The sequence below is a fragment of the Miscanthus floridulus genome, chromosome 5, assembly GCF_019320115.1.
Source record: "Miscanthus floridulus cultivar M001 chromosome 5, ASM1932011v1, whole genome shotgun sequence".
NCBI lineage: Eukaryota > Viridiplantae > Streptophyta > Magnoliopsida > Poales > Poaceae > Miscanthus > Miscanthus floridulus.
Window position 1 is genome coordinate 70,956,695 of NC_089584.1, and position 18,469 is coordinate 70,975,163.

An 18,469-nucleotide genomic window follows, 5' to 3' on the forward strand; every position below is an offset into this window, starting at 1 on the left:
TCTTGGCAGTACGTAGCCATCTTAGCGTCGTGGCAACTCGACTCTTTCATGACTTGGTTGATGATCAGCTAGGAGTCACCATGGATGTCGAGGTGTCGGATGCCCAACTCGATGGCGATTCGTAGGCCATTGATGAGCGCTTCATACTCGGCCACATTATTTGATGAGGGGAAATGGAGATGAACCATGTACCTCATACGGACCTCGAGGGGAGATACGAAGACCAGCCCCATGCCGGTGCCCTTCTTCATCAGCGATCCATCGAAGTACATCATCCAATACTCTTGATCGACGACCGCTGGTGGTGTCTGGACCTCGGTCCATTCCGCGATGAAGTCAGCCAACACCTAGGACTTGATCGCCATTCGGGAGGCATATGTGATGCCTTGATCCATCAACTCGAGTGCCCACTTTGTAGTTCTTCTCATGGTGTCCTAGCTATGGACGACCTCATTGAGGGGGAACGACGTCACGACCATCATCGGGTGTGACTCAAAGTAGTGACGTAGCTTCCTCTTGGTGATGAGGACGGTGCATAGGAGCATCGAGATCTAGGAGTAGCGGGTCTTAGAGTCAGATAGTACCTCACCGATGAAGTACATAGGATGCTACACCTTAAGCACGTGCCCTTCTTCCTCCCACTCCACTACTAGGGTGGCGCTGACTACTTGCATGGTGGCCGCTATGTATAGCAGGAGGGGTTCTCCGTTGCTTGGAGGAACTAGGATCGGATGCTTTGTCAGAAATAATTTGACCATGTCAAGTGCCTCCTGGGCCTCGGACATCCACTCAAAGGGGTCAGCTTTCTTTAAGAGTCGATAAAGGGGGAGACCTCATTCACTGAGGCGCGAGATGAATTGGCTAAGGGTGGCGAGGCACCCCATGATTCGCTGAACCCCTTTATGTTCTGAATTGGGCCCATCCTCGTGATGGCCGAAATCTTCTCCGGGTTGGCTTTGATGCCGCGCTCGGAGACGATGAAGCCGAGCAGCATGCCCCTCGGGACCTCGAAAACACATTTTTTGAGGTTGAGTTTGATGTTATTTGCTTGGAGTTTCGCAAAGGTTTGCTCAAGATCAGTGATGAGGTGATCAGCCTGCTTGGACTTAACTATGATGTCGTCGACGTAGGCCTCAACGATCCACCCGATGAGGTCCCCGAAGCATCTGAGCATATAGCACTGGTACATAGCTCCATCATTTTTTAGACCGAACAACATTGAGACATAGCAGTACGATCCGAAGGGGTGATGAAAGATGTCATGAGCTAGTTGGATTCTCTCTTCGCGATTTGATGGTAGCCGGAGTACGCATCAAGGAAGTAGAGGGTTTCGTACCTCGAGGTAGAGTCAACTATTTGGTCTATGCACGGTAAAGGAAACAGATCCTTTGGGCATGCTTCATTGAGACCTGTATAGTCAATACACATCCTCCATTTCCTGCTCTTTTTTGTACAAGAACGAGATTAGCTAACCACTCTAGGTGGTGTACTTCCCTGATGAATCCAGCGGCCGACAGTTTTGCTATCGCTTCACCGATGGCCCTGCGCTTTTTCTCATCAAAGCAACGTAGGCATTGCCTCACTAGCTTGGAGCCTGGATGGATTTTCAAGGTATGTTCGGTGACCTCCCACGGAATGCCTGGCATATCCGAGGGTTTCCACACAAAGATGTCTTTGTTGTCGCGAAGGAAGTCGATGAGCGCGCTTTCCTATTCAGAGGAGAGTGTGGTACCAATGCGTACCGTTTTACCCTAGGAGCTACTAGGATCTATGAGGACCCCCTTGGAGTCCTCTACTGATTTGAATGACCTGGTCGATTTCTTCGCGTTGGGCGCTTCTTCGACGACCTCCTCCCTAAGGGCGGTGAGTTCCCTAGAGGCGACGATTGCTGTGGCATGGTCGCGGCACTCGACCTCGCACTCATAGGCCCGCTGGAAGGAGGTGCCGACAGTGATGACCCCGTGGGGACTTGGCATCTTTAGCTTGAGGTATGTGTAGTTATGGACGGCCATGAACTTTGCGTAGCATGGTCGTCCTAGGATGGCATGGAAGGTTCTGGGGAACCCAACCACCTCAAAGATAAGGGTCTCAGTCCTGTAATTGAACTAATCTCTAAAGGTGATGGGCAGATCAATCTATCCTAGTGGCATGGCCTATTTCCTAGGCATGATGGCGTGAAAAGGCACTCGGGTTGGGCGGAGGTTTGTCTGGTCGACGCCCATCTCGTCGAGCGTCTTGGCGTACATGATGTTGAGGCCGCTGCCTCCGTCCATCAATACCTTGGTGAGTCTCTTTGGGCCGACAATCGGGTCAACAATAAGCGGATACCTCCCTGGGTGTGGGATGGTATCTAGATGGTTAGTTCGGTCGAAGGTTATGGCGGACTCCGACCACCAGAGGAAGGGAGGTGTGGCCGATTGGGCTATGTAGACCTCATGACGCGTGACCTTCTGATGATGTTTGGAGTCATAGGCTGCTGACCCTCCAAAGATCATAAGGCAGCTGTCCGGTGTTGAAAATCCATCATCCTTCTCCTCGGCGTCGTCCGTAGTGGGGCAGGTTCCTTCCTCTACTCTCCTTTGTTGGAGCTTCTGAACAAGAACTTCCGTATGATGTCGCAGTCCTTAAGCAGATGCTTTACAGGAAAGGCATGGTTCGGGCATGGCCCCTTGAGTAATTTTTCAAAGTCGTTCAGAGTGCCCTCTGCGGGCTTCTAACCACCCTTACGGTCAGCAGCAGCCATGAGCGAGTCCTCGTGTCGTTGCTTCTTTTTCTTCCTCTTGGCGGAATGATTAGAGGTGCCTTCGTTGGCATCCTTGTCCCACCTTGCCTTGCCCTCAAGGCGATTGACGATCACTCTAACTGCCTCTTCTCCTAAGGCATGGCTGGTGGCGATGTCCAAGAGCTCCTTGGTGGTTCATGGGCCCTTGCGTCCTAGCTTATGAACCAAGGACTCACAGGTCATACCGGACAGGAAGGCTCCTATCACGTCGGCGTCGACGACGTTAGGGAGCTCATTGCACTGCTAGGAGAAGGGCCAAATGTACCCATGGAGGGTCTCATTAGCCTTCTAACATTAGTTCTTGAGGTCCCATGGGTTCTAGGGCATTTGTATGTGCCCTGGAAGTTTCCCACAAAGATCTCCTTCAGATCCGCCCAACTCTAGATTGCGTTGGATGGCAGGTGTTCGAACCATGCCCGGGTCGAATTGGCCAAGAACAGTGGAAGGTTGTGGATAATGAAGTTGTCATTATCCGCACCACCAGCTTGATAGGCAAGCTGATAGTCTTCAAGCTAGAGGTCGGGCTTTGTCTCCTTAGAGTATTTAGGGATATTGGTAGCTGGTCGATATGTTGGCAGGAATGCAACATTGAGGATGTGTCGGCTAAAGGCCTGAGGCCCTAGGAGGCTAGGGCGAGGGCTCAGGTCCTCGCCATTGTCGTAGCATCCACCACATCGAGGATGATAGCCGCGGTGGGCTCCTTCCCTTGGATCACATTAGGTGCGCCTACGAGCATCGATGGTGCTGTGTGCCTCACGGTTGTGACCAAGACGCTGATGTATCTGGGTCACAACGCATTGCCCATTGCCTTGTGGTGCTTGGAGGACTGATGCATCCCTAGTGGGACGTATCGAGGGTGTACACTAGCTAGTGTCGAGCTCACGTTGCCAGGACAACGAGCTTTTCACCTGCTGCACCACCACACGCTCGAGCAGCGTGTGTATTTCATGGTGGGCTCAATGATCCTTGGGCGTCACTGCCTCTAGGAGGCCATGAAGCAAGGCTATTGTGGCGTTGATGTTTTGGCTTGCCCAAGCGAAGTGAGGAAGGGTTTCATCATCGGTGATGATCCTTCAGTTTATGTCATGGGCCACAGCGTGTGGGCGCCCATCATTTCCACAGCATTCGATCTCCTGATCAACCTCCACGTACTCCCAAACAAGCTATTGTCTGGCTTCGTCTATCTCCCACTTTCGGGCTCTCAGCTACTCCACCCCTACATAAGGCGAGGCCACTGTCCTTCCTTCGGTTCTACCACTAGGGTTGCCTACCGGAGTAGTCTCCTCCGTGGAGACGCTTTCGACGTGTCCCTCGGTGGTTTCCGCCATGAAACATTCCTAGGAGGGGTGATGGCTCCCCCTGCTAGAGTCAGAGCTAGAGTCTGACCATGGCCCCTCCATGAGGAGGCCATGGAGGGATTCTGTGATGGTTTCGATCATCCCCACGAACTCGTTGTTTGTGATGGATAGGATCATACGCTGTGTCACAAGGTGGCTAACGGTCGCTGCGCTGTTGTGGAGACTGAATAGAAGCGCCATTAGGGCGCTCCATGCGGAGTGTTCCGGAGAGAGGGTGAGGCGGTGCGGGTCCTCCCTAGAAGGCTAGGGTCTAGGGGAGTCATCGAGCAGGCACTCAAGCCTCCCATAGTAGAAGCTGACGGAGGGGAGAGACTAGATGGCGGCGTGGGCCAACGCCAACTCTCCTCCCACTGTGATGATGAAGTCCAGGTCACCAAAACACACGTGTGTGCCCAGGACCCAGCTGATTGCATGGCTAGCCATTCGAGGCTTGATTTTGAATGCGCAAAGGCCCCTACCTGGCGCGCCAACTGTCGGTGTTTCGAACAAACACCGGCTAGTAAATTTATAATTGTTGCGCATTAGGCCCGGATGGTGCACTAAAGGATACAAGATTTATACTGGTTCGGGCTGAATGTCCCTACGTCCAGTCTACTGCTGCTCGTATTATTAGTACCGAAAAAGGTTCATAGTAGGGGGTACAAATGGTTGAGAGATGGACAGGTCCTAAGTCTCTGATGGAATGGTCGAAAGGACGCCAAGAGCTCGGTTGCTACTAGGCTGTGTGTTATGTTGAATTGATCCATCAAAAGTTGTTCCCAGGTAGGGGTGCCCTGCCTTCCCTTTTATAGACCAAGGGGGGCAGGGGTTATAGATGGGAGAAAGAGGAAAAAAACAAAGGTGAAGAAGGTCCTTTGGGGGAGTCAGGTCTTCCTTTTCCCGTGTGCCTGTCCTACTAACATGGCAGACCGTCTCAAGGATGGTGTGTTTGCTGATCCTTATAGGGTCATGCCCTGGCTTTTGTCAGCAAGTGGGTGCGTCCCATCCTGCGCTGGCGGAGGGTGCGGCGTGTCAGAGGGCCAAGCTACGACCCTTCGGGGAGTAGACGGGGAAGTGACCCTACGTCTGTCACTGTAGGTGATGTGAATTCTATCTTGGATCGTAGTGGTTATCGTATGTTTGTGTTAGTATCCGTGTTCGAGGGCTGATGGCAGCGCCTATAACACTGTGGGACAAAAGTCAACGCCTACAACACTATTCGGGCACTGTTAGGTCAGAAAGGGCTTAAAGTGCCTGTCCCATCATGTCCTGGCATACAGGGCATGGCCCTTGATACTCCGGTTGACTCGAATGTCCTGTCGTACCCTATGCTCATCTTTATGAAGGATTAGGGCGCAGTCATCAGGCGAGGCGGAGCCCGCCCTTGGACGTTGGGCAAGGCAAAGCCTGCCCTTGGACGTCGGGCGAGGCAGAGCCCGCCCTTAGCCATCGGGCGAGGTGGAGCCTAGCCCTTGCGGGTCAGGCGAGGCGGAGCCCACCCTCAGACATCGAGTGAGGCGAAGCCCGCCCCTAGCCATCGGACGAGACGGAGCCTAGCCCTTGGGGGTCGGGCGAGGCGGAACCATTCTTCTGTCGTTCGGGCAAGAAGCATAGTAGTGTTCTCGTCTAACCGAAAGTGTCAATGTTCGATGGTTATTAGTTCCACCTTGTTGGGTACCCCGGTATTTGGTCCTCGACAACTAGTCTTTCTATTCTCCCCCTTGAAATATGGCCTAAACGACAGTGCCATAATTTCGACGACTCATCGTGAGCTCTCTTTCGTTTTCTGTTTACATCCACAGACAAGGATACATTCTCATTGTTGCATGCAACGTTTCCATCATCACATACAACATTCACATCATCACGTAGTGATAACAAATAAAGCTCATTTTGTAAGATAGCAAGACCAACACATGCATTATTAAATGTTATCTTACATTTGCCATTTCCAAAATGGCAATCATATCCATCATTGTCCAAGCATGAAACACTAATCAAGTTTCTCTGTAAAGAGGGAACATAAAGTATATCTCTAAGTAAAAGTGTGAAGCCATCAGCAAGCTCTAGAGAAAGATCGTCAATGGCTTCAACATCTGATCGGACTCCATTTGCAACTTTAACGTGTCTTTCTCTTCTTTGCGTAGTCCTCGTCGAACGGAATCCCTGTAAGGAATTAGCAACATGAACAATTGCACCTGAGTCAATCCACCAAGTAGATTTAGAATATTGTACATACAGGGATTCATTTATGAACATAATAATTCTTTGCCATGATCATCTTTAAGTAATCGGGACAATCTCTCTTATAATGTCCTATCTTCTTGCAATAGAGACATTGGTCTTTCTCTACTATGAACTTGTTCTGCTGAGGCTGATGCAGCATGGGGCCCTTTCCCTTTGACTTTGAGGAGGAGTTAGCATTATTATTCCTTTTCTTGTTGTCTTTCACATAATTGATAGTGCCACCATTGGCCGCTTTTATTCTCTCCTCCTCTTGCATACACATAGCCATGAGCCTCTCTAAGTCCCACTTCTCAGGCTGTATGTTGTAGTTGACAACAAAAGTGTCAAATTCCTTTGGTAAGGAAGCAAAAATCAGATGGATAAGAAACTCTTTCTTGAGAGCCAGATCCATTGGTTTTAGCTTGGATGCCAAATTGCTCATCCTTAGTATGTGCTCTCTTATGCCACTATTTCTAGAGTACCTCTCTATCACCAGCTGCTTTATCAGTTGGGTAGCATATGTCTTTGAAGAGCTAGTGAACTAACTCTTTATTCTATCAAGGTACTCGGTGACCGTGTCACACTCTGGGATTGAGCCCACGATTGTAGGTTCAATCGTGTTCTTTATTACAGTCAAACATTTCTTGTTGGCAGTGACCCACTTCCTATGCTCAAGGTCATAGGACATCTTTTGGGATTCAAAATCCTTCTCTCTAGTTGCCCAAGCGGCATCAGCCTCGTTTGTCTCCCTCACTGGTGCCACAGGCTCAGTAGGACACGGTGAGGTGACTACCTAGTCCACCTCAGCCAAGATGAAGGCTAGGTCAATCTTTTTCTTCCACTCCATGTACTTGTCACCTTTGAGAGTGGGGATCTCTTTGATACAACCCATCAAGTTGTATCCATTTGAAAACACAATTCATATAGAGTGAGAACATAAATAATAACAACAATTGCATGCCTTGATTCCAACGTTGGTCAAAATTAAAATATACAATATTCTTATACACTAATTCTATATCACCGTTGGGCAGAAATAGAATTAATGCATGAAAAACTTATGAATAAACATTATAACATTGTTATTATCAATGTTGGTCAGAAAAATAACAATATTATAATTTACTGACTAAAAATGACTACTCTTCAAATTAAATTCTCCCATTGGTTAGAATTTAATTAGAAGATTATTAACTTTAACATTGCAGCGAAAACATGATTCAATTTAATGAATTTTACCCACAGGAAAATTCCCTTTTCTTAATTTTCTTTAAGCCATTTATCCATTTTTCAGGAAATAAAACTTTTACTGAAAAAAATAGCTTCATCCTTTACTGGTAATTCGGCCCAAACGTGAAACCGGCCCACAGCCCATGGCCGTGCGAGCCCTGTGCCACGCGCTCCCCCACGCCTAGGCCGCAACCTGGGCCTAGGCCGGGAAAACGGCCTCGCGCCCTCGCCCGCCTAGGCCGAAAGGCGGACTAGTTTTTTGGTCGCCATTGGATCAGATCCAGCGGTCGCGCAGCGATCTCGGTCGATCAAAACTAGCCCCGTGTCACCCTCCCCAAAACCCTAGCTCATTCTTCACTCTCTGCCTCTCTCTCTCTCTTCACTCTCTCATGCCGAGCCGACATCAGCGGTGGCGGCCACGGTGGCCATCAGCGCCGGTGAGGAAGACAGCCACCAGACCAAGTCTGGGCTCCCCTTCCTCCTCTTCCTTTCTCTTCCCTTTCCCCTTCTCTTCCTCAGCGCCGTAGTCAGAGAGGACCACGACGCGATGGCAGCCCGTGGCAGCCAGAGCAAAAGAAGGTAGTGGCGCCGCTACGGGGCCCCTTGCCGGCACGCGTGCACGCCCAAAGCTGAGCGCGTCATTATCGAGCGGCCTTGTGGTGGTGCCCTAAGCACACGCACGGCGCAGCAGAACGCCGGTGAGCCGGCACGGCTCAGGTGGATTCCACGCTGTGGCGGGGTGACCTTCCCGCACAACGGTGGCGGCGACGGCGGCGAGAGAAACCTAGGTAGGTCCCCTCCCCTCTCCATCCTCCTTCTAGGTTAGGGCTACTCTTGCTACCGGCGGCCGTCGGTCTAGCTCTGGCAAGCCGCCTCCCATGCCCTTTCCCCTTTCCCCTTCTTTGTCTTTAGATCTTGCTGTGTTCTTCTCGGTTCTTTGCCGATTGGGGATTAGGGTTAGGGTTATGGTTTCGTTAGGGTTAGGATTAACCCAATTCGTTTTTTCTTTCGGTTTTGATTCGAGATCGGCGAGGTAAGCCCCTTCCTAGCTCTTCCAATTTTGGGGTCAGGTTAGGGTTTTGGGTTACATCACTGTTCTTCTTCCCCGACGGTTTGGGTTTGGTTGAACCCTCTGCATTTCTGTTTCTTCCCCCCCCCCCCATTAGGGTTAGGGTTTCAATCCGAACCAGATCGAACCCTCTGTTACTCTTTGATTTCTTTTTAATTCTCTACCCCATACTAGATCTACACATTAGCAACTCAGCTCTGGTACCATTGTTGAAAGCTCTAGTTTGGTTTTGGTGAATTGATGAAACCCTTAGTGCTAACCTAGTTCATCAAGTGATCATGAGATAGGTAGCACACTTCAAGTAGAGAAGCAAATGAAGATCATAACATGACAATGGTGATAGCATGGAGATGATCAAGGGCTTAAACTTGAAAAGAAGAAAGAGAAAAACAAAAAGCTCAAGGCAAAGGTATAACTTGTAGGAGCTATTTTGTTTTGGTGATCAAGACACTTAGAGAGTGTGATCACATTTAGGTTTGATAGCCGTACTATTAAGAGGGGTGAAACTCGTATCGGAATGCGGTTATCAAAGTGCCACTAGATGCTCTAACTTATTGCATATGCATTTAGGATCTAGTGGAGTGCTAACACCCTTGATAACATTTATGAAAATATGCTAACACATGTGCACAAGGTGTTTGCAGGGTTGAGATGGGTTTGGGTCCCTCTCTTGGTGGTTTCGGCGCTTTTGAAAAAATGAAATGTCTATTTTCTATTACGCCGGATGCAAAATTCTTGGTGGTTGGCACATTGGAGCAAGGGTGAAGAAGTTAGAGTTGAAATGGAGTTGATCAAATTGATGCCGGCGTCGGTCTACTGACCGAACGCTGGGTCACTCAGCGATCGGACGCTGAAAGGCTGTGTCCGGTCGAGCTGTCAGACGGCACAGTAGGCTAGGGTTGAGCACCGGACGCTAGCTACGTCCGGTCAAGGTGGACCGGACGCGTCCGGTCAGAAAAACATGCCTCAGGGAGCTTACTGGAAATGATCGGACGCTGGGGCTTCAGCGTCCGGTCAGTTTTGACCGGAGCGTCCGGTCAGCTTCGTAGCCGTTGGAATCTAACGAACAGCGTTTGAAGGTGATGACACGTGGCGTCCATCGGGCGACCGGACGCTGAGGGCCAGCGTCCGGTTAGTATGATCGGAGCGTCCGGTCAGAGCGCGTTTTGCCCAGTGAAGGGGTATAACGGCTCTATTTGATTGGGGCTCTATTTATAGCCCCATGGCCGGCTGTGGCTCATATCTTTGGCCATTTTCATTGACATAGCAACCTTGTGAGCTAAGCCAAAGCCCTCCCACTCATCTACATCATTGATTCATCATCATAGTGAGATTGGGAGTGATCCAAGTGCATTGCTTGAGTGATTGCATCTAGAGGCACTTAGTGATCGTGTTTCGCTGCGGGTTTCGCTTGTTACTCTTGGTGGTTGCCGCCACCTAGATGGCTTGGAGCAGCGAGGATCATCGAGCGGAGGTGGTGATTGTCTCCGGCTCCGATCGTGGTGATTGTGAGGGGTTCTTGACCTTTCCCCGGCGGAGCGCCAAAAGGTACTCTAGTGGATTGCTCGTGGCTTGTGTGATCCTCATCTTGTGTTGGTTGTGCGGCACCCTATTGAGGGTTTGGCGTGTGAAGCCAATTAGCGCGTGAACCTCCAAGTGAGTGAATCGCCACAACGAGGACTAGCTTGCCGGCAAGCAAGTGAACCTCAGTAAAAATCATTGTCTTCATCATTGATTCCGAGGTGATTGGTCATCATTGTTATTCATCTTCGTGATTGATTGGTTCATTCATCTACACGGCGGTATAACCCTCTTGATCACTCTCTTTACTCTACCGCAAACTAGTTGACAAGCTCTTTAGTGTAGCTAGTTGTGAGAGCTTGCATGCTTGGTTGGTGTGGCTCTTTAGTTAGCCTTTGAGAGCACACTAACATAGGGTAGTGTCATTGATCTTGTGTGAATTGACACTATCTAAACTAGAATTGTGGTAGGTGGCTTGCATTTTGAGTAGGCTAGCGCAACACTCGCTTCGCCTCATAATTGTCTAACCATTTGGTTAAGTGTTGTTGTAGAAATTTTTATTAGGCTATTCACCCCCCCTCTAGCCATTAGGACCTTTCAATTGTTGAGATCGAAAAGATCATCTAGGGTTAGGTCTAGCGGGTTCTCTTTATTGTGAATATGATATCGGGAGTAGAGGGACAGAGAGGAATAGAAGAAGAACGTGTCGAACCTAACACCGCAGAGGGAGATGGTCTAGAAGCCACCATCTCATTCGTCGGTGAAGTCTGCGCACGGGCAGCGACGTTCGGGGAAGAGGTCAATGAAGTCGTCGATGTCGGTGGAGCGGGGCGGCGCGGCTAGTGGCTTCCCGTCACTGGCTGCGCCCCTCTCTGATCGGGATTAGGGTTTAGGTTTCGGTGGGGAGCTCGGCTTCGGTGAACCTCGTACTCAGAGCCACCGGCCCCCACCTCTATATATAGCGCAGTGTGACAGGGGCCCTCCAGCCATAGTGGGCTGGGCGCCCCCGATCAGGGCATGAATTAAAGGCCCAACTGGGTTGTTGGGCCCAGTTTGGGATTATAGATCAATCTAACAGGTTGGCGTTGGTGTCCATGGCGCCGGAGAGCGAGAGTAGCGGAGAGGAGAGGGAGCAGCGATGGTGGATGGCGTCGCCGGAGGCGAACGGCGGTTGCGGAAGAGAGGCGAGCAGGATCAAGCTGCGTCTACTAATACCATGTAGAAGAGTAGAATAGGGCCAACAGTTGTTGTATTGCAGCACTGAAGGTTTATATACATGTTACAGTGGTGTGCACAAGGAGCGCACGGGAGCATGCCGTGGGCGACGTCGTGGTCACCGCGCCAAACCTATAACTATGGTTGAAAACGGTACGGATATTTATTCGACCGTCCGTTCGACCGAACAAATATGAACACTTATCTGGATAGTTACTCGGATATCCATAATTTTTTTCGGATACGGATACTAAAACAGATATCTTAGGCGGATATCAAATACGGATGTAATATCATCGATATCCGGCGGATATCGGATAATCCGGTTAAGTATCGGATATATCCGAATATTTAAAAACGGATATTATCCGGATATTATTCAAACGATCTTGGATGGAGAAATGATCAAAATAAAAATTGTAGATCTCAAAAAGTTATGAAACTTTGTTGTTTACAACTTTTTCGTTTGAAATCATTTAGTGCTTCAAAATTTAAACCGTCCAAACTTTCTCAAATGGAAAACTAGTTTATAGGCGTCAAAATTTAAAAATCACAAATTTGAACCATCCAAACTATCTCAAATGAAAAGTTGACCAAAATAACAATTGTAGATCTTGATGAGTTGAACAAACTTGGTATTCAAAACTTTTCAATTTGAAGTCATTTAGAGTTCATAATACTAGAGTCAAAGTGTTGTTTTTTCATTTGACTAAATTTGACTTGGTCAAACTTGCTCAAATGAGACACTAAATGACCTCGGATGAAAAAACTCTGAATACCAAGTTTGATCATCTCAGTAAGATCTACAATTGTTACATAGCTCATTTTCCCATTTGAGAAAGTTTTATCAAACACTAGTCACACTTTCTGAAACTATGTCACACACTTGTGAAATTTGAACTATATTTTGTTCAAACTTTCTCAAATGAAAAAATAGCCTATATAAGGATTGTAGATCTTGACGAGATGAACAAATTTGGTATTCAAAACTTTTCAATTTGAGACAATCTAGGGTTCCGAAAACTAGTTTGTAAACGTCGAAATTTAAAAATCACAAATTTGAACCATCCAAACTATCTCAAATGGAAAGTTGACCAAAACAACAATTGTAGATCTTAATGAGTTGAACAAACTTGGTATTCAAAACTTTTCAATTTGAAGTCATTTAGAGTTCATAATACTAGAGTCAAAGTGTTGTTTTTTTATTTGACCAAATTTGACTTGGTCAAACTTGCTCAAATGAGACACTAAATGACCTCAGATGAAAAAACTCTGAATACCAAGTTTGATCGTCTCAGCAAGATATACAATTGTTACATAGCTCATTTTTCCATTTGAGAAAGTTTTATCAAACACTAGTCATAAATTCTTAAATCTCATATAGACTTTCTGAAACTATGTCACACACTTATGAAATTTGAACTACATTTTGTTCAAACTTTCTCAAATGAAAAAATAGACTATATAAGGATTGTAGATCTTGATGAGATGAACAAACTTGGTATTCAAAACTTTTCAATTTGAGACAATCTAGGGTTCCGAAAACTTGTTTGTAAACGTCAAAATTTAAAAATCACAAATTTGAACCATCCAAACTATCTCAAATGGAAAGTTGACCAAAACAACAATTGTAGATCTTGATGAGTTGAACAAACTTGGTATTCAAAACTTTTCAATTTGAAGTCATTTAGAGTTCATAATACTAGAGTCAAAGTGTTGTTTTTTCATTTGACCAAATTTGACTTGGTCAAACTTGCTCAAATGAGACACTAAATGACCTCAGATGAAAAAACTCTGAATACCAAGTTTGATCGTCTCAGCAAGATATACAATTTTTACATAGCTCATTTTCCTATTTGAGAAAGTTTTATCAAACACTAGTCACAAATTCTTGAATCTCATATAGACTTTCTGAAACTATGTCACACACTTGTAAAATTTGAACTATATTTTGTTCAAACTTTCTCAAATAAAAAAATAGCCTATATAAGGATTGTAGATCTTGATGAGCTGAACAAACTTGGCATTCAAAACTTTTCAATTTGAGACAATCTAGGGTTCCGAAAACTAGTTTGTAAGCATCAAAATTTAAAAATCACAAATTTGAACCGTCCAAACTATCTCAAATGGAAAGTTGACCAAAACAACAATTGTAGATCTTGATGAGTTGAACAAACTTGGTATTCAAAACTTTTCAATTTGAAGTCATTTAGAGTTCATAATACTAGAGTCAAAGTGTTGTTTTTTCATTTGACCAAATTTGACTTGGTCAAACTTGCTCAAATGAGACACTAAATGACCTCAGATGAAAAAACTCTGAATACCAAGTTTGATCATCTCAGCAAGATCTACAATTGTTACATAGCTCATTTTCCCATTTGAGAAAGTTTTATCAAACACTAGTCACAAATTCTTGAATCTCATACAGACTTTCTAAAACTATGTCACACACTTGTGAAATTTGAACTACATTTTGTTCAAACTTTCTCAAATGAAAAAAATGGCCTATATAAGGATTGTAGATCTTGAATCCATGACCATGACTCCATGAGACCCATGAAGCCATGAGCTTGGCTATTTCTACTCATGCCGCGAAGATTGGTGCTTGTATGATGTTTGATGTATCTGTATCTTTATCTTATTTGTTGCTTTACTCCTTAGTCTTTCGGCTTAATCTAGATGGATTATGGACTCATAGAGTGGTGTAATGGTTTGCGCACGTATGATATATATATATATATATATATATATATATATATATATATATATATATATATATATGCTGCTTTTACTCAATATCCGAATAGATATTTGTATCCGACCTTCTCCGAATCCGATTCATACCGTATTCGATACTCATTATTCGTATCCGTAACCGAGTCAATCCGTATTCGTATATGTATCCGAACGCTATCCGTGTCCGAATCCGAATCCGAACAGAAATATGAAAACAAATATAATATAAGTGATATCCGTTCGTATCCGATCCGTTTTCATCCCTACCTATAACTAGCTCTACCAAAGCTGTATACATCTCAACACTTTTTTCCCGTGAGTCTGTTGTTTATAGATCATGTACATGTGGTGCTATTTGTAATCAATCGACTTTTTATTTTTTACAAAAACAGAAACTGTGGTGCTGCGGTGCTGCCTGACATCAATGAACCTTCATATTTTTACAATGCACTTCATGCACAGGCAAAGCAACACCATTTCTTATCTAGCCAAAGCGCTTCATGTACATGTGCTGCTGCCTGTCATCAATAGAGTTTTATTCTTACAAATATATTCTTAATGAAATGTCACTGCAATGTTCGAGAAAATATTTACAAATAAAGAAATTGTATTGTTCCGAGAAAACCTTAATGAAATGTCACTGCAATGTTCGAGAAAATATTTACAAATACAGAAATTGTATTGTTCCGAGAAATTTTTTACAAATATTAAATATAGAAAAGTTGTGCTTATTTTGCATTTGCTGAAGTCGTGGTCACTGAGGCCAAGCGATTTTGCTGTCAACTTCATTCCTCGTCAAGACAAAATGCTGCCTCAATGGCGGCTGAACAGGCAACAACTACTGCTGTGAGCTCTGCACTTTGGCTTTCATCGCTTCAATAGCCGCCGAGAAGTCGTGGTCTCTAAGGCCAAGCGATTTTGCAGCCTCGTACAGATCGTTCGCAGCTGCAACTGTAGGAATGGACTGGGACACTGATTCCGCCAGGGCCAATGCGAGCCTCATGTCCTGCCATGAGTTGGGGTTTGTTTCATTATTGTCAAGAGCTCTGCTCAGTCGTGATTAGGTCCGACCAGATGCAAATGAAACTGTTCATCACTGCTGAATTAATGGACAAGCAAGTAAGTGCTACCTTTTGTTGATGCTTCAGAGGAAAGGCAGTAGGATATGCAGCTTTAACCATGGAAGGGAGAACATGGGGGCACTGATAGCACCCTGGGAAATAACCTGAAACGACCAAAGTACCCTAGATTAGATTCCCTCTATATCGGTGTTTCACTATTTAATACTGCTGCAGTGTTGAGTTCAGATTATTTTTGTTTCTCTTTCGGAAATTACCTCAACAAGAGTATTAGGGTCTAAGCCGACTTTTTCACTCAGGAGCAACCCTTCTGAGAAGGAAACCATCATGCTGCAATATTTCAGCAAAGGAACCAGAACATTTAGTGACAATATCGAAAGGTTTTGCTCAAACATATTAAGAATGCAGTAGATAAGGAATGATTTTGTGCCACCTCCCCATGACCATGTTAACCACAAGCTTCATTGTCGCACCATTGCCTACATCGCCAAGATAAAATCTTGACTGGTTTCAGAGTGAGGCGGAAAAATTAGCGCATTTTCTCGATCTAGAATGTGGTGAGGGAAATGGTTCTTTGCAGATACGAGATTAACCTTCCCCATGACATCAAGGAGGGGCGCCACTCTCTTGTACAAGGATTCATCACCTTGGTGCAGTAGTGTTTACAGTTTCAGATAACAGAAAAAAGGCTTTTTTGTGTCGAAAGAAACAGAAAAGGGGCTTTACAATTATGATCATGGAAGTGGAAGTTTACCTGCGATAAGAAAGATGAGCAGTCCATCTTCTGCTGGCTTTTTCGAGCCTGAAACTGGAGCCTACTGAAAAGTTATCGAGTTAGCGCTGGAGCAAAGTACAGGCATTGCAATTACACTTTTGATGAATACAGTGGGACAAGCAGATGAACAGTTTCATTGTACAAGATGGGTCTGTAAACAGTGGCAGCGGCCAGGGGCCAGGGACTACCTCAAGGAAAGATGCCCCGCTACTTGTAATGCGTTCAGCGATCAGCTTGGATGTAGCACCATCAACCGTCGACACATCGACATAGCTGCAGGTAACAGGCAAGAAGATAAGAGAAAACAATATCTAGTTATGCGTCCTCACATGCTCCAGGCAAGCTCTCTGATGCATCATTGTTCTTCAGAGGCAGGTTAGTTAGTTAGTTACCCTTTCCCAAGGGCCAACCCTTCAGCAGCTCCACTGGACCTGCATGCAACCTCAGCCTGTAGTAGGTACATATCGTCACAGACATGATTGTGTTTGTCATGTGAGTTTCATGAACAGAGAAGACTGCTGTCTGAATCTGAATTCTGGAATGAAGCACATACCGCGCTTTGTGGATCAGCGAACATCGCGAATGTCACGTCACAAGATGAAGCGACTTGGGCCGGTGAAGGCTCGTACCTGGAGGTCGCAGCAATGCATGATGCACATCTTTTTTTATATATATTTTCAATAGAACACTGCTTTTGTTGTGGGTCAACATGAATAACAAAATGACACTATCTAGCCATCTAGGTGGTACTGAAAGGAAATTCATTGTAGCTGTAAAGGGCTTGGTTCCTCGATTTGGAATGTTTTTTTTAGTGGAATTTCAGCAGAACATAATAGTCTTTCAAGGAAATTAAGAGTGAACAACAAGGTGGACACCGAGGAAGAAATGTTCATGGTGAACCACGAAATTGGGCCTCTGCAGGGTCCTGACCGAATTATTTATCAGGAAATCCGAGGTGTGTCACATTTCAGGAATTTGCACGCGCTTATTCATACGGAGCACTACCACTACCACTACTAGTATGCATTGAGGAAAATAGGTTGCTAATTGGGTATGCAAAGACGAAGTTGACAACGAAACGGAAGGCATACTTGGCACCGACGCTGAGGAGGGGATGGCACTTGCTCTTGGTCCTGTTCCACACCGTAACGTCGCAGCTGACGAACACAGAAACCAAAGCTACATACAGCGGCCTGCCATGGCTGCCGCTGAGAAAGCAAAGGGAATGAATGTTACCCTGCGTTGATGAGGTTGGATGCCATGGGCGCGCCCATGATCCCGAGCCCCAGGAAGCCCACCTTCCCCTGGAACTCCACTCCCCCCACCACCTGCGAAAGCCGCCCAATCAGAAACAAGCGGTGAGCAGGGGAGCTCTGCATCATCCAGCGATATGATGCCCCACTCGTCTCGTCGCCTACGCATGCCGCAGCAGGACTAGCAGCATGGCAGGGTCGGGTCGGGCCGCGTCACGTGAGGCGGAGAGGAAGCAGCGCACCTTCCCCCCCCCCCCCCCCCCCCCCCCCCCCCCCCCCAGCCGGAGGACGAGGATGCTGAGGCCGCGGCCGCGCGGGACACGACGAGGCGGCGGGACAGCCTGCGCGAGGGATGGAGCAACGCGGGCGCCGCCCTGGCGGAGAGGAAGGCCGCCGCGCCCATGGCCGATGACTGGGCTGCTGCTGCGGGTGGGCGAGAGGGATAAGCTGCCACGTGCGCCTGTCGCTTGGATGGACCCTTTCCACTTTGCCGTTGGGCGGGCGGCCTCGGGGCTTGCGCGGGGTGGGCCGATCTGGGCCCGCCGGCTGACGGAGGAGGGCAGGCGGCTTTTCCTGTCTGGGCCGCCGTGATTATTCCATTTCCATCCGGTCGTCCTCTGCAGCCTTTTGCTCCTCGGCCGATGATGATGATGGCCGTGATGACACGAGAGAATGAGGATGCAGCAGCCTGTCTGCTAGCTGCGCCGTGCTGACTGGTATTACGATACGAGCATGTGCACGTAACACACTAGGGGATCGGAGCACGGGTCACGTACACGTTTGGGCACCAGACAGATATACTGCTACGTACGGAGTATATAATGCAACGAATTGAAGTGAATGAGTATGAATTCTCTCTCGGCAGTCGGCGCTGGGAGGCACACGCGTGCGTTGCGTACGTACGTGCCTTCATTTACTTGGCAGCGGGGAGAAGAAGTGAGGTTCAAGACAAAATCATGGTACGTGCAGTGTGTAGTACCGCTGCGAATCTGTGAGATGCCTAGATATACAAGTAGCTTTATTTGCAAAGATGCTCACGAACGATGCGATCCTCTTATTATTTTATTTTCGGCCCTCTTTACTACACGGCTCCGCTCCACCTTCCACGTTGAAAAGCACATCACAAGGCGTTTTATTCGTTCTCTCATCAATTCATCATACGCCGCGGGTTCCTCTCTTACTACCGCATGCCCGAAGTGCTGTACAGTTGCTTTGCCACCGTCATCCTCTTCTCGTGCTAGCTAGC

General features: G+C 46.9%; 1 pseudogene; it reads right to left on the reverse strand.

Moving 5' to 3' along the window:
- Positions 1 to 14,721: 14,721 nt before the first annotated feature.
- On the reverse strand, positions 14,722 to 17,465 carry LOC136450061 (glyoxylate/succinic semialdehyde reductase 2, chloroplastic-like; annotated as a pseudogene).
- Positions 17,466 to 18,469: the final 1,004 nt, after the last annotated feature.